Consider the following 6000-nt stretch of genomic DNA (forward strand, 5'->3'; position numbering starts at 1 on the left):
ATGTAAAAGTAGCATGGCAATTGGGAACACGTAACAACGATCAATACAATTCTCTCCAGACATACAGTAATGTTACATTACATAGCTGACCATTCAATGACACTGTGTTATACCATGATTAGTCTGTAACTCCGCAATACGAAATTTCAAGCTAAAAAGATATTATTACAAAATCTCAATAAGAAAGAGTATAGAAAGTCTTAATCTAATCTTATTTATGGAAGCTTTCATTTTCCTATGAAACTCTTCATTCAAGAAACTTAGTCCTAAATTTCGGAATTGTTTTCCTGAGATTAGTTTTTCATTCCGACTGAATTTTCCATTTTACAGGTGTTTTCACGGGAGCGAAGAAATGCTAGATTTTCATAATAAGTTATCGTTTGCTACCTTCATTCGTGAATACCTTCATTCGTGATGCAGCACTGTTAAAGATGATCTACCGCTGACAAATGGTATTTTTTCTCTATCAAAAGCAGAAGCAGACGATTTAGTATTTTTCTTCAGTTATAATAGTTACTCACTTTACACCATTGCCACCAGTTGAAAAGTTTGAGCTTCTTATTTTACTTCAAGTTAAAAATATACAAAATAATAATTGCATCCCGAAAAATTATTGTGGCACTACATTCTGTATGTCCTATATGGAATGCAGTACTTATTGCGCATTCACCGAAAGCAAAATAAAATATTTAAAATTATCTTTGTGTTAATTAGATATATATATATATATTCACGTTTAAAGATGCTCCACCGCCGACAAAGCATAAATGATATTCATCAGTTGAACAAGAATTGGTGTTTGATCATGTATATATATGTCTAATTAACACAAAAAAATAATATAAAATAATTTATTTCGCCTTTGGTGCATGCGCAATCAGTACTTCCTTCCATATAGGCAATAGTGACACGGAATTTTTCGGGATGCAATTAATTATTTTTCATATTTTTAACTTGAAGCTAAATTAGAAGCTCACACTTTTCAGTGTTGGTAATGGTGTAAAGTAAGTAACTTTTGTAACTGAAGAACAATACTTAAACGTCTGCTCCTGTTTTGATAGTGAAAAAATACCATTTGTCAGCGGTGGAGCATCTTTAAACATAATTTTTGTTCAAATGATGGGTAACATTTATGCTCTGTCGGCGGTGGAGCATCTTTAAGATATCATAAACCTCATAATCATAATGTTATCGACGTCAAGAAATAGATGTTATTAATAACTAGATATACATAATGTATCAGGTAAAATTCGGTCGCTTGTTGATAACATGCACATTTCCTTATATAAGTCCAAACTAGAATTTAGTACTAGAAACAAATGTTTATTACGCAGTCACCCACAAATAATATATTGTTTCACTAAACCATCAGAAGTGTCATACTGCCGACAGTGGTAAGTATATCTATGCCAAACAAAACCAGACGAATTAGTATTTTTTCAGTAACAAAGGTAACTTACCTTTCGCTCTCATCACCATTGAAACCAAACTACAATCGAATCTGTCTTAAGCGACCACTCAAGGGAAATTGAAAAGTGGTCTCTTAATAGAGAGTGGTCTCTTAATAGAGTAGCTAAGGTTAGGGAGGATATATAGTTTGATGTTTTAAAATATGAGTTGTCATTCACTGTTCATGAATAAAGTATAATTCAGTTTATTATTAACATTTATAAAAAATATTTTAGAATAAAATAAATATTAATTTTTTAACAAAACTAAAAATGTATTTAAAATGATAAATTATACAAATATATTACACTATGACTTATGTGATATATGGTTCTGCGACGGGGCACCATTAACACAATGCTGGGCAACAAGAAATAAATATATCACCAAGGATACGGAACGTTATTAATTTGCTCAGAAGTAAAGCTTAACGCTGTATACTCCATACCTTTGATTTCTTAATGTTTCAAATTAAGTTTATCATCATTCAAAAAGTTGCAATGTTTCAAATTAAGGTGAGTCGGTAACATAACTAGATAATATACAAGTTTTGTAAATGTACATATGTATTGTGTAATGCTAGGACCTTATGTATTTCAAATGCGTTATATTTTCACCATATATCAGATACAAAAATAACAATTGCAGAAAGGTAACCAAGAAAGGAAGTCAATATATATAGCATATCGGATAACTATAGAGCATAGCACTTATTTGTGGACTTGACATTATTACGAGTATTGCAAGAAAATTAGTAGAAAAAAATACAGCATTGAATCGTTATATATTTAGTAAGTATTTGCTATATATTCAGCATATCAAATGAAGTAAATTAAAAGCCATCCTATCCATTGTTCTGTATAAAACAGGATAATCACTATTGGATGCCTGCCTAGATAGGAACTTTTTCAGTTTATTAGAGAGAAAAAAATCTTCCTACAAAGACAATATTGTTAATATTCCACAGAATGATGTGGGTATATTGACGTCACTCTTAAAAGCCTCGAACAACAGAAAAAGTCACAATTACTATCGTTAGAATCGACAACACCGTGTCTCGGTGTAACGGCAGGTCGGACGTCAGAGTTGTCGTCAGACAGCTGTCTATACATGTATGTGTATATGTACATGTACTTGTCGGGTTCATTGACCGTTGTCGGTATTTTCAAAGACAATATCTGTCCAGACGATTATTACTTGTTATTGGAAACATGACATAAAATGACTGACCAATCATTACCTAGACTAGTCAACGACAACGCGCACGCGCTCCTGATCTTAACAGGCGACTGCTGTCATAATGACCATGTTCGTCGCGATTGACAAATCGAACTTTCCGTGGCGGTGCATTCGATTTCTCTGATGCACAGACACTCCCGCCGGATCACCTGACAGCCACGTGACAGTTCCAGGTGACGCTGACCTTCGTTAAATTAATTACTCTGCGTTAACGAATTATAGATGTGTTGTTAATTGACCAAGTGCTTTTATCATAGGAACCGATATAGTGGTCAATGACAAGTAACAAGGGGTTAACATGTTCCTATAGTGTCCGACCGCCATGTTTACAACTTTGACCTCCAATTTAGCGAGACGGTGTACACTTTGACCTTCACACACCCCAGTAGTAGTGAATTCAGTGATGCGTGGTGGTTGTAATCTATAACAGAGGTAATAATATGTTAATTGATAGCTCTATCAATATACTGTGACGATGTGTAGGATTTCCGTAAAACGTCACGGTCAAGCTGAGTCGTAATAACAATTACATGTAAGACTAATTGTATTTACCGATAACCTCAGAATGTTACGAAAACAGGAATTCTTGGTTTGGTGGGAAAATAAACAAGAATGACAAGTACCATTCAAACCACTTAACGTTAATACTCTCGTAATGTCCATTTTGAAATTACGTCAGACGTTACCCATCGAAAGATTTCCAAGAAGAACACATTTAGGGCATTGATAATGTGGGAATCGTCTACTTATGAACATCAGCTACTTCTTTTACTACACTCTCCTGCTTTATTGTGTTATGCTTGAAAGAAAACGTAGAAAAGACAAAATCCAGGAGAGGCTTATAAAAGCATGTTGCCCAATCATTTTGATTGTTCAATATAATTAATTGAAATGAAAAAGTATGAAAAACCATAACTGTTATCAAAATTTGCCAAATAATATTTGAAAACTAAAACTTAAGAAGCGATGCGTGTACAATTTTTATTTTTTTTTTCAGCTAGAAATAAAAAGTAACTTGAAATATTGAAGAAATCTTGATTAATCTTTAACAAACAAATATGGATAATGACAATTTGGTTTTAGATTTATACACATTTTTTAATCTGTCATTTCCAAACGATATGTTACAAAGGTGTCTTAGCTTATCGATATTTGATTCATCTGTATTTCATTAAGAAGCCAATAATTTCTAGGAAAGATTGCCAGGGTAAACTGATCGTAGGCGCCTCTGATGTCGGAATCTAAACTTACTCTATTTCTCTTTGATAAATCTGTTCTGATACATGTCTAATCAGCCGTGCTATAAATCACAGCAAGACCATATAACGCAATAACCATGATTGTTTTCATCTAGAAACCATTTAATATGTCTTTGAACCTGTCTCCAATCCAGCGAAGCCTTCTATGAAAATTGAATTATTTAGTCTATTGCAAATCGTTTGATTACGACAGACATTATTGAACTTGAATACGTAACTATGGTGGCGCTAGCTCTGTTTATTTGGTGCGGGACTTGTCCGTGACTTAACGTCCGGGCAACAAACATGGCGACACAGATTCTCAAGTCTGGGCCGTATCGAACGGTTGATGGCTAAATTTGGCAGCCCCGCCGACTGTCAGTCTGTATTTGTCGATTTCGTGCGGCCATCTTACACCATCTAAGTCCCTATCGAAAACTTGGGATAGGCATCTTACTCGTGTATCGGAGTATAGAGTCGGCTGTAAATGGCGATGGTGCTCTCTCCGCTAAAAGTATCCGGGATTTATGGCTAGATAAGATTTGAGAAGTACGATTTCCTGTCGCAAACATTGCATGTAAGCACTGGCTGGCACATTACTTACTTAATCTTTTAAGAGGAAAAATGGGAAACGCATTCAACCGTGAATTATCCTATCTTATCAGACTTGCGTCTCCAAAAGCCATCCCAGCTTGGATTCCGTGCGGTGATTTTCAGGCTTTCGATGACCTTAACTTACGTCTAGTCCGCGTCTATATATTCTTGATATATAAATATATGATATAAATGAGTCATAAATCGTTTAATCACGTACATTGCTGTCGCTTTTAGTATTTTTTCGAATGTGTCTTATTGCATCAAGTCAGTATTTCAACCAAGCTCAAAAACGTTCTTCATTTTTTGTCACGCTGAATTCATCTCTCTCTCTGATTCCCTTCTTGAGAATAACACTTTTGAGCTTTCTAAGATAAAACCGAATCAGAAAAAGACAAATTCAGAATCAGTATGCTACATGTTCAACAACGGGTTTAATCTAAGAAAGAGCATGGTTTCGATTAGGTGCAGAAAACTAGGTTTATCGTTAATGAGAAAGAAAAGAAAACTGTAAAATCGTTGAAACAAAGGCGATCTGTCATTTACAACACACTGTTTTAACGAGGAAGAAAATAAGAAGGCACTTCCAGGAGTATTGTAATTAGGAATCGGATGTGTTGACACCGTACCGGTACGTTCCGAGGTTACAACGGTGGCGGGCATTATACGGCTCTAGCAGTATTCCAAGCCTCTGCTGCAACATATTTACAGCTTTGGGCACGTCTTAATGACGTTTTAACGTGGTAATTCCCTCCCTGACTGACGTTCTCTATTAAGTGTGCTGGTTTCCGTGTGTTTTTGTTTGTCGCTGCCCTACCTTTAATGCCCTGACGTTAATAAGCGTGCGACACTTCGCTGTTCCTTACGAGGAGTCAAACCAATTTATTGCCACTCTTCAACACGGTCTTCCCGAAATGTGATACATCCTTCGGTGATATTGTACAAATGATGTAAGCATATAAAAGTCGCCGTTTGAAACTCAACACTTCTATTTGGTTTAACCTTCAATAAGGATATAGCTTTCATTATGTCCGACTATTAACCCCATGCTCCACGTTTAATAACACAGATATGGAGATCAAGGACATGCAATGATGATTAAATGAATATTTCTAACTCGTAAATGAAACCAAAGAAACAAATAATGTATCAGCTTCGCCATCTTCATCAAGTTGGGAGATAATAAGATCTTAAAACAAGAAAATAAACGTGTCGGTTTCAGAGAAATTACCAATAAGGGGCGATGAAATAAATATAGGATCTTACATGAGTGTTCATTCCATATGAGATTTTATGAAACGAGGTTTTTTTTGCGAGCCTTGGTGAGCAAAAGTTAAAACTTCGAGACGAGTTTCATAAAATCTCATATGAAATGAACACAAATTTAAGATACTTTTTATCACATATCTACAAATACCCACATAACAAAGAGTTTCACGTCAAAATCCATTCCGAAAATCCAGCAGAGGCTGCCATTTTG

The sequence above is a fragment of the Argopecten irradians genome, chromosome 9, assembly GCF_041381155.1.
Source record: "Argopecten irradians isolate NY chromosome 9, Ai_NY, whole genome shotgun sequence".
NCBI classification, from domain to species: Eukaryota; Metazoa; Mollusca; class Bivalvia; order Pectinida; family Pectinidae; genus Argopecten; species Argopecten irradians.